Source organism: Somniosus microcephalus, unplaced genomic scaffold (genome assembly GCF_052327205.1).
Source record: "Somniosus microcephalus isolate GS21.2 unplaced genomic scaffold, FLI_Smic_1.0 unresolved_chr1, whole genome shotgun sequence".
Taxonomy (NCBI): Eukaryota; Metazoa; Chordata; class Chondrichthyes; order Squaliformes; family Somniosidae; genus Somniosus; species Somniosus microcephalus.
In genome coordinates, this window is record NW_028225179.1 from 87930912 (window position 1) to 87950796 (window position 19885).

At 47.5% G+C, this 19885-nt stretch overlaps 1 pseudogene; it reads right to left on the bottom strand.

Annotated features, from left to right (window-relative positions):
• Positions 1-1488: 1488 nt before the first annotated feature.
• The window catches only part of LOC147095570 (scavenger receptor cysteine-rich domain-containing protein DMBT1-like), an 82720-nt pseudogene continuing 64323 nt past the window's right edge, over positions 1489-19885 (bottom strand).

Consider the following 19885-nt stretch of genomic DNA (forward strand, 5'->3'; position numbering starts at 1 on the left):
CCAATGGAACAGCTCCCTCCTGCCCCAGTACTGGTGCCAGTGTCCCAGGAAGCAAAACCCATTTCTCCCACATCAGTCTGTGAGCCACGCATTTAACTCTCGAATTTTATTTGTCCTAGCCAAATTCGCTCGTGGCTCAGGTAATAATCCATTATTACCCTTGTGGTTCTGCTTTTTAATTTGGCCCCTAGCTGCTCAAACTCCCTCAGCATAACCTCCTTCCTTGTCCTATCTATGTCGTTGGTACCAACATGGACCATGACAACTGGATCCTCCCCCTCCCACTCCAAGTTTCTCTCCAGTCCAGAGGAGATGTCCTTAACCCTGGCACCGGGCAGGCAACACAGCCTTCGGGACTCTCGCTCTCAGCTGCAAAGAACTCTATCTATCCCCCTAACAATACTATCCCCTACCACTACAACATTTCTTTTAACTCCCTTCACTTGACTGGCCCCATGCCCCACGGTGCTGTGGCCAGATTTCTCATCCTCCCCGCAGTCCCTGTTCCCATCCTCACAGGGAGTAGGAGCCTCGAACCTGTTGGACAAGTGCAAGGGCTGCGGCTCCTCCAACACTACCTCCTGGATCCCCGTACCTGCCTCACTTCTAGTCACACCATCCTGACCCTGGCCACGGACTACATCTGAATTAATTAATCTAATTGGTGTGAATAAAGATAGCCTCTGGGGAAGCCATTCTCTCTCTCTCTGCTGCCTTGCCTCTGTGTCCTGCCTGCAAGAAGAACAGCTCAGGAGCCCACCCAAAGAAGTGGAATACCAGCAGTTACTTTTAAATACTGGGGTATCTCTACTTCGGGGCGGTGAAGAATACAGACCGCAGGGGCACGCAGCAGGCATTCACTGGTGAGCATAGATTTTCTGGCCCATTAAAAGGCAACCTAGATAGGTATAAGGGGTGGGAATTAAGGGGAATTTTTGTTAAATTGTAATTTTAGTCAATTTTCACTCGATGTGTCTGTTTTCCCCTCCCCTATTAAGCAAAGGTGTGCTGTATTAAGTAAAAGTGCTGTATTGAGTAAAAGTGTGCTGCACTAAGTAAAAGTGCTGTATTAAGCAAAGGTGTGCTGTAATCAGCAAAGGCGTGCTGTAATAAGCATAGGTGTGCTGCATTAAGCAAAGAGTGCTGTATTAAGCAAAGGTGTGCTGTATTAAGCAAAGTTGTGCTGTATTAAGTAAAGTGTGTTGTATTCATTTATTTTCAATTTATTTCTTTTTATTTCAATACATACTGCTCTTCTTTGCACCCAACCACGAGTCTCGTTTTGTCTATATCGCTACTGAAATAAGTCCGGCGGTCAGAACCAGAAAAGGGGAGTGATTCGAAACCGCACGGGGCTCTGGAGCAGCTCAGATACTTCTGACTGGCCAGAGACAATAACCCCTATAACCACCCCCCCCTATTTCTACACAGGCCGGGGATGAGCCTGGGCTTTTCCTGCTCTGTGTGGGTCAGAACGTTCCACACTCTTCAGTGTTGCGCACCATTACTGCTGACCTGAGCAAGAAACTCCAGCATCCTGACTGTGCGTACAGTTGCTGATATTCTGCTGGTCTGCCGGGCACTCACTGATAGTCGCCTCCATCCCAACACACCCCACATCATCCAGCAAGATGGGGCCTACCCCTGGGGCGAAGCCAGTGCTCATGGACTCAGCAGCCCCACACTTGAGCTGCCTGCAGACAGTCGAGGCGTCCAGGATGTAATGAAAGCTCACGACTCACCTGAGCAGACGACACCAGCCTGCTGACCGCAGGCACTGTTGTTGGCACTGAGTGGGTTGGAGAGGCATCGGTCCAGGGAGCTCTCCGTCCCGTCACACCTGACGCTGCTCAGCAGGACCTCCCCACTCCCTTGGCCATGGTAGGCCCCGGTTACCGACACGGCCTTCCCGCAGTTCAGCTGCTTGCACACGATGTCCCCGTCGGTGAGGTCCCAGCCCTCGTCGCAGACTGTCTCCCAGGTGGAGTCATGAAAGATCTCCACCCTCCCCGAGCACATGTTGTTCCCATCTGTCAGTCTGACCGGGAAAAGACCTGCCAGGGACAACACAAGATTTGGACCTTTCTCCTTCTGTGATTTTAATCACCACTAGTTAACACCCCCTCCTCGAAGGAACAGGAGGAGGCCATTCAGCCCCTCGAAACTTATGTAGGAACAGGAGGCCATTCAGCCCCTTGACTGTGTTGCATAGAAACAGGAGGAGGCCATTCATATTTGATTCTGTTACACAGGTGTTAGCAATTGAGCTGATCAGCTAACTCAGCACAGGCCGGGGATGGAGCCTGGGCCTTTCCTGCTGTGTGTGTGGGGGGCTCAATACCACACCGGGTGTGACCTGCTAACTCAACACAGGCCGGGGATGCAGCCTGGGCCTTTCCTCTTGTGTGTGTGTGGGGGGGGGGCTCGGTACCACACTGGGTGTGACCCACTAACTCAGCACAGGCCAGAGATGGAGCATGGGCCATTCCTGCTCTGTGTGTGTGTGTGTGTGTGGGTGTGTGTCTGGGGGGCTCAGTACCACACCAGGTGTGACCTGCTAACTCAGCACAGGCCGGGGATGGAGCCTGGGCCTTTCCTGCTCTGTGTGGGCCAGAACGTTCCACACTCTTCAGCATTGCGCACTGCTAGGGTAAAAATTATATAGCTTAAAGCAGCAACAGAAAAAGTTGAAGAATGTATTGTAAGAAGTGAACTTGTAAATAAGAAACAATGGCACAAGACAAAACAAACTCAGCTTAAGACGGGGCAGGAATTAACTGTTTGTGTCTGCTCCCATTAAAACCATTGTGCTTGACATTATTGTTGAACAGTTATTCAATGTGGGGAACACTAAATATTTCACAATTATTCCGTGGTGTAGCCTTCTGCAAACTATTTGCTGGAAGCCCTTTGGATGTATTAATGTAGTTCTACTATTCTATAATGCAAAGTAGATGAACCAAAATTGTATGTATTGATGAGTTACAGTAATTGGTAGCTGCAAAACTGCCCACTTTGTAATTAACTATTAAAAACCGCCCTTGTTGCTAGGGGAACGTGATTGGATGAGGACAAGAGAATTGTTGCTGGGGGAACATAATTGGGTGAACACATTTGTGTGTAGTGTTTTGCCTGTATAAAATAAGTTTGATATCACTGTAACGGTGAGAAGATGACCACTAGACCGCGGGGTCTAAGGCTCTTCTCCCAGAACGTTCTGTTAATAAACTGTGTACTTTTACTTTAAGACAGACTCGAGTGAAACTATTTTTCACCAACAATTGGCGTAGTCGGTAGGATGCTCCGGAACTGAAAGGCCGCCCGCACCAGTGAACCCGGATGAGAAGTCAAATTTTGACCGTCCAGAAATTGAGTCATCTGGGGAGGCGGAGGAACAGTGCCATAGCATCACGAATCAAGTAAAAGTCTGCAAGAGGTAGGAGAACACAGTTGTATGGTATGAATTATATGAAATAGGGAACATTGTGATGTGATAAAAGTCATGAAGGAATGAATGGTACTTGATTGATTGACACGGACAAGGAGGATACCTGTCTCATCAATCCTAGCCTGAGCCGGAATTAAGAGGGCAATTGGGCCCCACATGATGGCCAGGATTAAGTAGACTGAGAAACTCAAAAGTATCCTAGGATCGTGAGGTCGAGGACTATATATGTGTCTGACTGTGTGAAAAGGAAGAGAACGTAGGAGAAAGGGTAAGAGTAGGTCCGAATTGAGATACAAACGCCAAAATTGTCTAAGCAGAAATTGTTTCAGGAGTCGCAGACCAGCCCGAATAGAGGAACTCAGCCGAAGGTAAGTCTGAAGTTGGGCTAGTTATGGCATCGGGGAAAGAAATAGAGGGGGGACCCCCTGGGTCTCTCTCGAGGTTCTATGCAGATGACCGGAAAGGTATGGTAGACAAGATGCGGAAGGACGGGTGGGACCCGTTTCAGATGCCAGCCGCTCAGAGGGAGTGGTGGGATAAACAGAAACAAAAAGGAGGCAAAAAGGCAGGAGTCATTTTGGTAAATCAATTGGTATCAATGATACAAAAGAATAGCGAATTGTGCTGTAGATTGATGAGGCATAGAGAAAGGATAGAAGTATTGGAACAGGAAAATGAGCTCCTGAAAAATGGAACACAATGGAAAGATGGATATAGGATGGACAGGTCAGAACTTTGGAATGAAATAAATGTGGGACTACGCACCGCAGGAAGGGGGGTTGAGGAAAGGCCCCCACCTTACAACAAGGGGGAAGCCACTGCACCACTAGAGGAACTTGTTTACTTAAGTGTATAAATATGCTGTGATTGCTGATGATTTTTGGAGTTGCTAGCCTAGCCCTTGACTAGGCACGCTCCCCTTGTGCACAAGTAAAATTTACTGACAATCTGACGGTACTGCTTGTGTGATAGAGTCTTACTCGGAGTCACGATTTTCACAGTATTACTTGGAGGTTCCACTGAGATCGCTTACTACTTGCTGGTGAGTAAACAGACAAAAACATGGTGACTCTCTAAGGAAGGACCCTAACTGGCCAGTTATCGGTGATATTTTAGTCACTAAAGGTGCCCTTCCTTGGACGGTGTGCGAGTGTAGTCTGTTTGTCTCGGCAGGAGTACTGCGATCTGTAAGACTCATTTCAGGGTTGAGTTGAAATTTTTGTAATCACTTCCTCTTTCAGCTTGACGGTAAAAGGAGACAGATTCCGAAAACTTGAACCCTGAAACAGGCCGGGCAGATTGTATAAGGGGAAGGTAAGAAAGACGTCGTCAGGTTAAGAAGGTCCCTGTTTCTTGTGTGATGGAAACAATTACCCTTGTGTGATAGGGAAAAATAAGAAGGGATGCGATCCTTGTTTGATAGGGTCGATCCTTGTGTGATAGGATCTTAAAGTTGTTAAGTTGCTGTGTTAAGGACTCAGTCTGTAGGGGCGTACACACAGACTGAGAATTGACTATATGTTTAGTTAGAGCATAAGGATTATGATCTGTATACCCCTTTGGGTTTTCGCGGTTTTTATTATCTTCGTAATATTATTATGTGCGTATTTTTGTGCGTCAATTGTCTGTGAGCTCATAGGAAGACATAACAGGGAACTCAATAAGGGAGGTTGTGTCTCAGAAACACTTAAATTGGTGGAGAGTAAACAGTGATCGGTTGATCGACACACCCGTGGTCCGTGTCCAACAGTATCTCACACACCCAGACTGAGCCCGAATTAAGAGCCCAAATGGGTCACGTGACGGCCAGGTGAAGTGGGCGTAGAGAACTCGGTTGGAACGGAAGGATTGTGATACCGAATACCTGTGATAACCTCAACCATTAAGAATGGGTGCCGGAGCAAGCAAAATACCAGAAAAAGGCACACGAGCCTGTTATATGCTCCAGAATTGTGGTCAGACATCAATAAATGACTTACCAAAATGGGTAAAATGGACCAAAAAGGGAAATAGGCCGTTTCCACCAGATGGTACATTTAACCTCGACAGGATAACGTGTCTCGAGGAGTGCCTCTTAAATAGAGACCCAGGGAGGAGTGGTAAGAAGAAGGTGAATTGGTCAGCATTTGGGGACTGGAAACGAGAAGCTGAGAAAAGACGTGAGCGAAGTATCGAGGCTAGTAACGCAGGCCGTAGAAAGAAAAAAAAAGCAAGTCAGGAAGGTCTTGGGGTTGTTTAATTACAGCAGGAATTTCATCCCAAACTTTGCAGCAATAGCAGAGCCAATTCAGAGACTGGTAAAAGGAGGGAACCTCGGTAATGCCGGGATTGACTGGGGACCTGAGCAGGAGAGCGCATATGGGGATTTGAAACAAGCCTTAATGGCGGCCCCCGGGCTGGGATTACCCGATATGGAGAAACCCTTCCATCCCCACTGTGAGAATGAGGGAGGATTCTACGCAGCAGTGGTGACCCAGCAACATGGGGACAGAAGACGCCCAATGGCGTATTATTCTACGCAACAGTCAGCAGTTGTGGCAGGACTATCATGGTGTGTGGCGGCACTGAATTGTGCGGCCTGGGCAGTAAAAGTGAGTGAACCAACTGTGATGACCGGGGATATTATTTTACACACTAAGCACACTTTGGTAGAAATGTTAAACAATAACAAATTACGGTCAGTGTCCAACATGCGCAGAGCGCGTTGGGAGGCGGTCCTGATTCCCTGAGACAAGTCAGTTTTGATTGTTCGCGATACAGGGGAAAACCCGGCGGAAGGTATGTTGGGGGCAGGCGACCCCCATAGATGCGCTGACGTAGACGAGGAAGTAGGGGAAGGAAAAATACGAGATGAACCGTTGGAAGGAGCACAAATCACCTTGTACGTTGATGGGTCTAGAAAGTACATTGAGGGGGTCCCACATACAGGATGGGCGGTGGTCAATGGGCAGTTGAAAACCGAGGCGTCAGGACGACTCGATGGTGGGTTATCGGCGCAGGTAGCGGAGATAGTAACTTTAACAAAGGCATTGGAATTGGCAAAGGGGAAAACAGACAATATATATACAGATAGTAGATACGCCTTCGGAGTAGTACACGATTATATGACTGCTTGGGGGAGAAGGGGGTTTCTGACAGCTGGGGGGCATTCCATCAAACATGAGGAATGGATAAAGGCTCTCTTGGAAGCCGCAGAGGCTCCCTTACAAGCAGCCGTGGTAAAAATAAAGGCACACCAGAAGGTGGAAAGCCCAGAGCAAAAAGGGAATCAGGCTGCAGATTTAGCAGCAAGACAAGCCCTTGAACAAGAACTAGTTGAGGAGAGAGTGTCAAGATTCCAGGTAGAACACATAGACATCAGTGAGTTGCATAAAGATGTCCCTGAAGGAGAAAGACAAGAGTGGCATCGCGCAGGACGCATTCCAGATTCCAGGGGAATCTGGCAAAAGGATGGAAAGGTGGTGGCTCCGACATGTATCCGACAGATACTCCTGGAATTGCACCACGGGGATACCCACACAGGAAGGGGAGCAATGATTGAGTTATTAAGTAAAGAATGGTGGTGGCTGGGTTTGGGAAAGGACGTGGCAAAGTACTGTCAACGGTGCCTGAGGTGTGCACAGTATACCCCAGGGCGACCGATAAAGATACGATTAGCCCACCAACCCCGACCACGGGGGCCATGGGAAAATATACACATAGACTTCACGGGTCCACTTCCCACTTCCAGGGGACAAAAATATTGTTTGGTAATCATAGATCAATTCACCAGATGGGTTGAGGCGTTTGCAACTCGGGATTGTACAGCCACCACTGTAGCTAAAATCATGGCAGAAGAAGTAATTCCCAGATGGGGAGTGCCAGTACAGATCGATTCCGACAAAGGGACACATTTTACAGGAGCTGTAGTGAAAAAGATATGTGAATGGATGGGAATTAAACAAAAATTCCACATCCCCTATCATCCCCAAAGTTCTGGGATGGTGGAACGAATGAATCGAACTTTAAAAACTGCCCTAGCCAAGGCCCTAGGAGAAAGGCAACAACAATGGGTAGATGTGTTGCCAGCCGTATTAATGAAGATGCGGGCAATCCCGAATCGAACGACGGACTCATCCCCATAAGAATTAATGACGGGAAGGGCAATGCGGCTTCCCCATGGAATAATAACTGGTGGGGAAGAGGTAGGCCCCCTCAAGGACAAAATCCGTAGATACGTATTGGAATTAAGTGGCCAGTTGAAAGAAATGAGGCAACAAACTCGGGATCGGCAGGAGGAAAAGGACAAAGATTTGGAATTAACTGCGCTCCCGTACATTCCTCTGGCGGGGACTAAGGTAATGGTTAAAAATCTACCTGAGAAACCCGGATTTGCACCAAAGTGGTCAGGGCCATACCAAATTCTAATTAGTGGGGATACGTGTGCTTGCATTGATATGAAGGGCATGGGATGATGGAAGCACTGGACGCAGTTAAAAGTCTATGACCCTTCATCAGCTTAGCAATGGCTACACCAGAACAGATACCCTTTACAGATAGCGAAGAATATATCAGGCAATACAAAGAATGGGAATGGATGATAGTACGAACATTGGTATGGATAATATGTATTATCCTAATGGGATACACCTTGGGGCACATCCTGAAGTACATATGGGAACAATCCCGCCGACCCCAACTAGCCCCAAGGCAGGAGGAAGTCCAAATGGTTATGTTCGAGGACTTAAGCTAATGATGATATTTTATCCATCCCCACAGGAGAATAGAATCTACAAGCAACAAACAGTTAGGGTTGGCGATATAGCCTTTGGGAAGTTGTTAACATAAAGTGATAAGAATTGTTCGATGTTAATGCAAGTGTAATGTGTGCGTGATTTCCGGTTCTTGTTAAAAAAAAAGGGGGACAACTGTTGTAATAATGGAAAAAGGGATACTGCTGTTATGTGCGTGTGTAGTGGGTGCCTGCCTAATTGTTATGATGAGACAGATCCCCGGACCAGAGAATGATAACAAGCGACGTAGAGAGCTGATGGTGAATACCTTTTTGTATATGTCCCACAAATATGCTGCGGAAAACAATAAGGAAGGAGGTTGTTGGGTATGTACCCAAATCCCTATCCACTCTAAAGGAGGGATTCCTCTTAGACCTGTCCCACTTAATCTGTCAGAAGTAGTAGAGTATATATATACCAGAATGGCACACGCCAATCCCCCAGGATGATAAGAGTTGCGTCTGTGGTAACAGACGAAAAGAGAGAGGCATCCTCTACTTTGTCATTTTACCCCATATCTGCAGAGCCCTGGGAAGCGGGGGGATATTATATGAATACCTTCGAAGGGTGGTACCAACCAGGGTACGGCCATTCCCAACAGCCTCCCTTCCTCACCAAGGCCACAGGTATGGGAAGGCTACCAGGGACAATATGTTTAGTAAGGAATTTGACTGGGGGAATATTCGTAGGCACTAGTCGGTGCGCGTATAATTTTACAGTAACTGGCACCGCTGACGGGTTTCCCCTTTATACGTCCTCTCAGTATTATGGTTGTACACTGGAAGTCCCATACGCCAACCAGACAGGTACTTTCAACTACTCCCTGGTATCCGCAGGGTTTGATGTTGATAAAACCACCTCATACAATGGGACATACTTTATTTGTGGCCACAAGGCATACCCCTGGTTGCCATGGGGCTGGACAGGATCATGTTACCTGGCATATGTGGTGCCATACATTTATCACTTGCCCTCTCTAGCGAATCATTATCATTATCGATCCAAAAGAGCTATTACAGAAACAGAACGGTTCTTCGCTATCCCATTCCCCGGGTATGGAACAGCCAGGGCAATAAAAGAAATTCGGCTTGTAGCCTCGATTCTTGAGGAAGTAGCCAATGATATGGCTGAATCACTGAGTAAAATTAACACTGAGATGGTGGCAATACGCACAGTTGCCTTACAGAATAGAATGGCTCTAGATTATCTGCTAGCGGAGAAGGGTGGAACATGTGCCCTGGTAGGATCTGAGTGTTGCACATACATTCCTGACAGTTCAGAAAATATAACTAATTTGGTCGAACATATTCAGAAGGAGGTGGGAAAACTTAAGACAACCACCTGAATCGACTCTGTGGAACTGGACAACCGCGTGGTTAGGATCAATCGGACCCTCATTGTTACATGGATTGATGTTGGTCTTTGTTATAATAATCCTAATGTACTGTGCATTCTTAGCGATAAAATGTTGTTGTGCCCAATTGGCAAAAGATGCTGTACCTGCCTCACAGTCAGACAGGAGTATTGTAACGTTCGAGAGAGAGCTTTGTTTATTTAGGAGTACAAACAGTTAGATGGAAAATGCTTATGCGCAGGTAACATTTGTATGAATATTTGTATAAGAAATGTCTTAGCGATAGAGTAGGGTTCAACCAGTGGTTATGGCATAAGGCACAAGAAGAAACAGATAAGCAGATGAAGAAGGAAACACGAACAAAAGAAAAGGAGAAAGTGGATATCAAAGAGAAGGACATGTTTTCGACACATCAGATAAGAATGAAGGATCAAAATGGACAATAGCCAATAATGGCATAAAGGAATCATCAAGAGTGTCATAAACAATTGTGATCGTTGTTGGATTTTGTAAACAGATAACAAGGAGCTGTGTGCCACCATTTTTACCCTGGTACATTGGTTCCCAGGACAAATCAAGTTTTGATCAGGGACCAACAGGAGGGACTGTTAGGGTAAAAATTATATAGCTTAAAGCAGCAACAGAAAAAGTTAAAGAATGTATTGTAAGAAGTGAACTTGTAAATAAGAAACAATGGCACAAGACAAAACAAACTCAGCTTAAGACGGGGCAGGAATTAACTGTTTGTGTCTGCTCCCATTAAAACCATTGTGCTTGACATTATTGTTGAACAGTTATTGAATGTGGGAAACACTAAATATTTCACAATTATTCAGTAGTGTAGCCTTCTGCAAACTATTTGCTGGAAGCCCTTTGGATGTATTAATGTAGTTCTACTATTCTATAATGCAAAGTAGATGAATCAAAATTGTATGTATTGATGAATTACAGTAATTGATAGTTGCAAAACTGCCCATTCTGTAATTAACTATTAAAAACCGCCCAAAGTTCTAGAAGGTTCCATACCATTCCTGTGAGGGCAGGAGAGTTGTTGCTGGGGGAGCGTGATTGGTTGAAGACACCTGTGTGTAATATTTTGCTATAATGTATAAAAGAAATTTAAATACCTTGTTGCTGGGGGAGCGTGATTGGATGAGGACAAGAGAATTGTTGCTGGGGGAACATAATTGGATGAACACATTTGTGTGAAGTTTCAATATCTTGTTGCTGGGGGAACGTGATTGGATGAGGACAAGAGAATTGTTGCTGGGGGAACATAATTGGGTGAAAACATTTGTGTGTAGTGTTTTGCCTGTATAAAAGAAGTTTGATATCACTGTAATGGTGAGAAGGTGACCACTAGACCGCGGGGTCTAAGGCTCTTCTCCCAGAACGTTCTGTTAATAAACTGTGTACTTTTACTTTAAGACAGACTCGAGTGAATCTATTTTTCACCAACACGCACCATTACTGCTGATCTGAGCAAATAACTCCAGCATCCTGACTGTGCGTACAGTTGCTGATATTCCGCTGGTCTGCCGGGCACTCACTGATGGTCGCCTCTGTCACAACACACCCCACATCATCCAGCGAGATGGGGCCTACCCCTGGGCGAAGCCGGTGCTCACGGACACGGCAGCCCCACACTTGAGCTGCCTGCAGACAATCAAGGCATCCAGGATGTAATAAAAGCTCATGACTCACCTGAGCAGACGACCCCAGCATGCTGACCGCAGGCACTGTTGTTGGCACTGAGCGGGTTGGAGAAGCATCGGTCCAGGGAGCTCTCCATCCCGTCACACCTGACGCTGCTCAGCAGGACCTCCCCACTCCCTTGGCCACGGTAGGCCCCGATTACCGACACGGCCTTCCCACAGTTCAGCTGCTTGCACACGATGTCCCCGTCGGTGAGGTCCCAGCCCTCGTCGCAGACTGTCCCCCAACTGGAGTCATGAAAGATCTCCACCCTCCCCGAGCAGGTGTTGTTCCCATCTGTCAGTCTGAGTGGGAAAGGACCTGCCAGGCATAAAACAAGATTTGGACCTTTCTCCTTCTGTGATTTTAATCACCACCAGTTTCCCCTCCCTCCTCGAAGGAACAGGAGGAGGCCATTCAGCCCCTTAAAACTGTTACATAGGAAAAGGAGGTCATTCAGCCCCTCGACTGTGTTACATAGAAACAGGAGGAGGCCATTCATATTCGATCCTGTTACACAGGAGTTGGCAATTGAGCTGCTCAGCTAACTCAGCACATTACGGGGATGGAGCCTGGGCCTTCCCTGCTGTGTGTGGGTGGGAGGTTCGGTCCCACTCTGGGTGTGACCCGCTAACTCAGCATAGGTCAGTAATGGAGCCTGGGCCTTTCCTGCTCTGTTTGTGTGTCTGGGGGGCTCAATACCAAACCGGGTGTGACCTGCTAACTCAGCACAGGCTGGGGATAGAAACATAGAAACATAGAAGATAGGAGCAGGAGTAGGCCATTCGGCCCCTCGAGCCTGCTCTGCCATTCAATGAGATCATGGCTGATCATCCAAATTCAGTACCCGGTCCCTGCTTTCTCCCCATACACCTTGATCCCTTTAGCCTTAAGAAATATATCCAATTCCTTCTTGAATATATTTAATGAATTGGCCTCTACTGCCTTCTGTGGTAGAGAATTCCACAGGTTCACCAGTCTCTGGGTGAAGAAATTCCTCCTCATTTCTGTCCTAAATGGCCTACCCCTTATCCTTAGACTGTGACCTCTGGTTCCGGACTCCCCCGCCATTGGGAACATCCTTCCTGCATCTAGTCTGTCCACTCCTGTCAGAATTTTATAAGTTTCAATGAGATCACCTCTCATTCTTCTGAACTCCAGCGAGTACAAGCACAATAGTCCCAATCTCTCCTCATACGTCATTCCTGCCATCCCAGGTAACAGCCTAGTGAATCTTTGCTGAACTCCTTCCATGGCAAGAACGTCCTTCCTCAGATAAGGCGACCAAAACTGCACACAATACTCAAGGTGTGGTCTCACCAAGGCACTGTACAACTGTAGCAAGACATCCTTGTTCCTGTACTCAAACCCTCTCGCTACGAAGGCCAACATACCATTTGCCTTCTTAACCGCCTGCTGCACCTGCATGCTTACCTTCAGCGACTGGTGCACAAGGACACCCAGGTCTCGTTGCACTTCCCCTTCTCCCAATCTGTTGCCATTCAGATAATAATCTGCCTTCCTGTTTTTGACACCAAAGTGGATAACCTCACATTTATCTACGTTATATTGCATCTGCCATGCATCTGCCCAATCACCCAACCTGTCCAAATCATACTGGAGTTTCTCGGCATCCTGCTCACAGCACACACGCCCACCCAGCTTTGTGTCGTCTGCAAATTTGGAGATATTACATCTAGTTCCCTTGTCTAGATCATTAATATATATTGTGAATAGCTGGGGTCCAAGGACCGATCCTTGCGGTACCCCACTAGTCACTGCCTGCCACTCAGAAAAAGACCCGTTTATTCCAACTCTTTGCTTTCTGTCTGCCAACCAGTTCTCTATCCAAGTCAATACCTTCCCCCAATCCTATGTGCCTTAACTTTACACGCTAATCTCTTATGCGGGACCTTATCAAAAGCCTTCTGAAAGTCCAAATACACCACATCCACTGGTTCTCCCTTATCTATTTTACCAGTTACATCCTCAAAAAATTCCAGTAGATTAGTCAAGCACAATTTACCTTTTGTAAAGCCATGTTGACTTTGTCCGATCCTGTCACTGTTTTCCAAGTGCTCTGCTATTACATCTTTATAATGGACTCTAGCATTTTCCCCACTACCGATGTCAGGCTTACCGGTCTGTAATTCCCCATTTTCTCTCTACCACCTTTTTTGAATAGTGGGGTAACATTAGGTACCCTCCAATCCATGGGTACTGTTCCAGATTCCATCGAATGTTGGAAGATGATCAGCAATGCATCTACTATTTCTAGGGCCACTTCCTTAAGTACCCTAGGATGTAGATTATCAGGCCTTGGGGATTTATCGGCCTTCAATCCCATCAATTTACATAACACCATTTCCCTACAAATACTGATTTCTTTCAGTTCCTCCCTTTCATCAGGGATGAAGCCTGAGCCTTTCCTGCTCTGTGTGGGCCAGAACGTTACACACCCTTCAGCGTCACGTACCATTACTCCTGACCTGAGCAAGTAACTCCAGCATCCTGACTGTGCACCAGTTGCTGATATTCCGCTGGTCTGCCGGGCACTCACTGATGGTCGCCTCCATCCCAACACACCCCACTTCATCCAGCCAGATGGGGCCTACCCCTGGGGCGAAGCCAGTGCTCACGGACATGGCAGCCCCACACTTGAGCTGCCTGCAGACAATCGAGGCATCCAAGATGTAATGAAAGCTCGCGACTCACCTGAGCAGATGACCCCAGCGTGCTGACCACAGGCACTGTTGTTGGCACTGAGTGGGTTGGAGAGGCATCGGTCCAGGGAGCGCTCCGTCCCGTCACACCTAACGCCGCTCAGCAGGACCTCCCCACTCCCTTGGCCACGGTAGGCCCCAGTTACCGACACGGCCTTCCCACAATTCAGCTGCTTGCACACGATGTCCCCATTGGTGACGTCCCAGCCCTCGTTGCAGACTGTCCCCCAGGTGGAGTCATGAAAGATCTCCACCCTCCCCGAGCACGTGTTGTTCCCGTCTGTCAGTCTGACCGGGAAAAGACCTGCCAGGCATAACACAAGATTTAGACCTGTCTCCTTCTGTGATTTTAATCACCACTAGTTTCCCCTCCCTCCTCGAAGGAACAGGAGGAGGCCATTCAGCCCCTCAAAACTGTTACGTAGGAACAGGAGGAGGCCATTCCGCCCCTCTAAACTGTTACAAAGGAACAGGAGGCCATTCAGATTCGATCCTGTTACACAGGTGTTGGTAATTGAGCTGATCAGCTAACTCAGCACAGGGCAGGGATGGAGCCTGGGCCTTTTCTGCTCTGTGTGTGTGTGTGTGTGTTTGTGTGTCTGGGGGGCTCAGTACCACACCGGGTGTGACCCGCTAACTCAACACAGGCCGGGGATGGAGCCTGGGCCTTTTCTGCTCTGTGTGTGTGCGTGTTTGTGTGTCTGGGGGGCTCAGTACTGTACGGATAACCGTAGCTGTCGTAAAGACAGTGGGATTGATTGACAGCTGGTTGATGGCTGATGTCATATCCGGGGGCGAGATCCGACGCCATCTTGACCATGCTGGCAGTACTGTACTATGAGGCACAGAGTCAGGACTGAATAAATGGCACTCCACTACAACTGCTTGGGAGACTCATAATTACATTATTAAGATAACATTACATGGTACCAGGATTTATAGAACTCACAATAAGGACATAGTACAACAATGGAAGGAATAAAACCTCCGGCTAGCCTGCAACTAGAAGGAAATGTGGATGAAAATTGGCGTGTCTTCAAGCAACGCTTTCTTCTCTACCTCACAGCGATTGACGCTTCGACTAGCTCTGGAACATGTAAAGTAGCTTTGTTGCTAACAGTGGCTGGCTCGCAGGCAATCGAGCTGTTTAATACATTTATGTTTGCAGCCAAAGATGATAAAAATGATCTGGACAAGGTGATAGAACAGTTCAACGAATACTGCACTCCAAAAAAGAATGAAACGTATGAGAGATTCGTGTTTCACTCCCGCGTGCAAAAGCAAGGAGAATCCTTTGATTTTTTTTGACGGACTTGAAAATAAAAGCACAAACATGCAACTTTAGGGACCTGAAGGAATCGATGATACGCGATCAAGTCATTTTTGGAATACTCGACAAGAAGGTGAGGGAGAGAATGCTTAGAGACAATGACCTAAATTTGGATGCAGCAGTGAAAATATGTCATGCTAGTGAACTCTCAGCCATGCACACGAAAACTTTCGAAGGGGGCAGCACAGCAGCGGGCGGGAGCACCCTGGGGCTGAAAAACCTGCCGGTGGATGTGGTACACAAGAGGGACACAAGAGGGCCCACAGAGTTCAAGACGATGACGCCTTATGAATGCAGATGATGTGGTAATAAACACGTAGCCAGACAGTGTCCTGCTTATGGGAAGAACTGTGCAAAATGTAAAGGCAGGAATCACTTTGCCAAGATGTGTTTTTGGGAAGAGAAAACTGAAGGTAAAAAGACAGTGCATGCTATTGAGACTGAAGAGACAGGAGCAGAGACTTTGTTTGTTGGAATGGTGCAAAATGAGTCAAAACAGGGCAAAAATGCTAATGAAGTGCACTCTGTAGGACAAAAGACTGAAGTTTGGATAGCTCCCTTGCTGGTAAATGGCACCATTGTTCCCTTTAAGCTAGATACAGGTGCTAAGGCAAACCTCATAAGTTGGAGTGATGCACGGAATCTCAAAGTGCGACCTAAAATACTGAACAAGACAGTGGGGGAGAAATTCGGTGGAGCCGCAAACGGGGCAGTTGCGACCGCCGGAAATTCAGCTTGCGCGCCCCAAGAGGGACACGGAGCGCTGCTCGAGGCACTCCGCGTCCCTCTTAGGGCGCTGAAACTGAATATCGCAGCGCAACGTGCAGGCCTTCCTCCCATTCTTAAGGGGGCGGTGCCTGCACCAGCGCGATCAGAGATTGCAAGTGCCGGCAAAAGAGCCCGGCACCGAGGAGAAGTGCCGGGCTCTCGGAAAACAGCCGGCACTGCCACGGGGGGAGATCAGGAGGCCGGGGACGGAGGTGCTGGCAGGCGGTCACCAAAAATATGGCCGCCCCGCACCTCCACCTTAATTTACGCCACTCCCGCCACAGGTAGGCCCCGTGAACCAGGCGCGATTTGCGAATGGCGCTACAGAGGCGGGCGCTACCAAATATCGCTATCGGGGCGGTAGCGGGGCACTGCGCACACCGATGACGTCATCGGTGGTGGTGCAGTGCAACAAGCTAACGCCGCCATTAGCGCCCCAGCTAAATATCACGGGAGGTGTGGCCAGTGGTGCTAAAGCCACTGAGTGCCCTCTTTAGGCGCTAACTGGTGGCGCAGCCCACTGAATTTCTAGGCCAGTGTCTTTGAAGGCATACAATGGACAAAGCATTGAAACAAAAGGAACGTGTAGGCTGAATGTTAAGGTAAAAAATCACATTCACCCTTTGACCTTTGTTATAGTGCCTGAAGGACATGAGTCACTGTTGGGGGATAAGGCCTGTGTGGATTTGGGCTTGGTAAAACGAGTCTATACTATCAATGAACTGAACTGTGTGCAGAGTGCCCCCCAAGATAGTACAAATCTGACTCATGAGACTATAGCACACAAATATGCAGATGTATTTCAGGGTTTCGGAGCACTGCCCTTTACATACTCCATCAAACTGAGAGAGGATGCACAACCTGTGATTCACGCACCCAGGAGAGTTCCAGTGGCTCTCCGTGAAAAACTGAGGAAAGAGCTAGACCGCATGGAGGGACTAGCTGTCATAAAGAAGATTGAGGAACCGACTGATTGGGTAAATTCCATGGTCTGCGTCAATTCAAAGAAAACTGATAAATTGCGTGTCTGCATGGATTCCAAGGACCTTAACGCCAATATCAAAAGAGAGCACTACCAAATTCCAAAGAGAGAGGAAATAGTCAGCGAAATGACAGAAGCGAAAGTCTTCTCCAAGATGGATGCCTTGCATGATTTCTGGCAGTTGAAACTTGATGAAGAAAGTGCTAAGCTGTGTACTTTTAACACCCCGTTTGGTCGATACTCCTACCAGCGTCTGCCCTTTGGTATTAGCTCTGCCCCAGAAATCTTTCACAGAGCAATGGAGCAAATCATCGAGGGCCTGGAGGGAGTGCAGGTGTACGTGGATGATCTGGTAGTATGGGGCTCCACTCAGGGGGAGCACGACACCAGACTGGAGAAAACACTTCAGAGAATACAGCAGTATGGACTCAAACTAAATAAAGACAAATGTCAGTTCAGTGTCAATGAAATCACATTCCTCGGAGACAAGATCTCTGCAGAGGGGATTCAGCCAGACAAGTCAAAGGTAAAGGCTATACATGGCATGGAGAAACCAAAGGACAAGAAAGGGGTTCAGCGGGCCCTTGGCATGGTTAACTACCTAGGAAAATTCATTCCAAATCTAGCAGTGAAAACTGTTCATCTGAGAAAACTGCTGCACCAAGAGACAGAGTTCCAATGGGGACATGAACATGAGAGAGAATGGAAGGGGCTGCTACACATTCTAGCAAGTGAACCCCTACTGAAGTTCTTCTGCCCTAAAAAGAGGACAAAAGTGTCCACAGATGCCTCTAAGAATGGATTAGGGGCTGTCCTTCTACAGGAAGATGAAGGAGAATGGCGACCAGTGGTGTATGCGTCATGCTCCATGACGGCTACAGAGTGCCGGTACGCGCAAATCGAGAAGGAGTGCCTTGGCTTGGCATTTGGGTGTGAAAAATTTCATACCTACATCTATGGTCTTCCCAAGGTTATCCTAGAAATGGACCATAAGCCACTGCTAGGGATCGCAAAGAAGAATCTGTGTGACATGTCACCACGGATACAACGCCTAATGATGAGACTTCAACGTTACGATTTTGAGCTAATATATGTGCCAGGGACACAAATGTTCATTGCAGACACACTATCCAGGGCTGTGCCTTACGCCACACAAAACAGTGAATCAGAAGAGGATGTGGCTCTTCATGTGGATATGGTCTACGCAGCATTGCCCGCCACACAGGAACAACTATCAGTGATAGTCACAGAGACATCAAAGGACCCAGTCCTGAGTAAAGTAATGATAAATCTTCAAGAGGGCTGGAAGAAAGAGTCATGTGAACAATATTATCACATTCAGTCTGAGCTCTCTGTGGTCAATGGACTACTGCTTAAGTGTGACAGGATAGTTGTGCCCACCTCTATGCGATGAGAAATGCTCAACAGGATACATGAAGGGCACCTGGGTGCAGAAAAGTCAAAAAGGAGAGCACGTGAGGCACTCTACTGGCCAAACATGAACTCTGATATTGACCAGTTGATCAGCGAGTGTGCTACATGTCAGGAGTATCACTACAAGCAAACAAAAGAGCCCCTCATTACCACAGAGCTTCCATCACAACCTTGGGAAAAGGTCAGAACTGATATATTTCACTATGAAGGAAAAGACTATTTGTTAGTTATTGATTATTATTCCAATTATCCAGAGCTGGCTCTCTTGTCCAGTACCACATCAAGAGCTGTGATACTCACCTGAAGTCAATCTTTGCCAGGCAGGGCATCCCTCTAACCCTGGTCTCTGATAATGGCCCTCCCTATGCCAGTCATGAGTTTCAGTCATTTGCTTCAGAGTATGAGTTTAATCATGTAACCTCCAGTCCGCTCTATCCTCAGGCTAATGGAAAAGCGGAGAAGGGGGTACAGATTGTGAAAAGACTATTAAAGAAAGCAGCACACAGCAACACTGACCCATATCTGGCACTGATGTCGTACAGGGCGGGCCCGCTAGCAAGTGGCAAGTCTCCAGCTGAGCTCTTACTGGGTCAGAAAATCTGTACATGACTTCCCAGTTATGTCACACCTGACCACAGAGATGAGGTGTGGGCAGACAAGGCTCGGAAACTACAACAGAAACAAAAAACACTTCATGACCACACAGCCACTACACTAGTGCCTCTACAGGAGCAGGATATAGTTCGCATTGAAGGGTCTGAGTCATGGCCTAAAAGAGCCACCGTTCTACAACAGGTCGCCCCCAGGTCATACAGTGTCATGACAGAGAACGGCGTTGTGTTTTGCAGAAACAGGAGGCACCTACTGAAAACCACAGAGACCTTTCAGCCTCAGGAGGACAGAGAGGAAGACGAGATGAGGGAAATGCCACAAAGTGATGAAGGACACAGTAGTGATAATGTGACAAGGGACCTGTGTGGTACAGACATGAACTTAAGGGATACAACTGGGGTGGTTCAGCAAACACCCGTTCAGCCACACAGGTCACAGCGCACCAGAAAGCCTGTAGTTAAACTTGACCTGTAGACAGGGATTGATAAGACTGTAAACAGTTAATGGACTCCTGGGTGTGGGTAAGGTTTATACCTACCTGCAATTAGTTCAATGGTGTAGTTACACTGACTGTTTTCATATGATGTTAACAAGTGTTCTATGTGTTATGTTATGTTATGTTGTTACTGTGTTATGTCTTTATTGAAGGGGGAAGATGTACGGATAACCTTAGCTGTCGTAAAGACAGTGGGGTTTGATTGACAGCTGGTTGACGGCTGACGTCATATCCGGGGGCGAGATCCGACGCCATCTTGGCCATGCTGGCA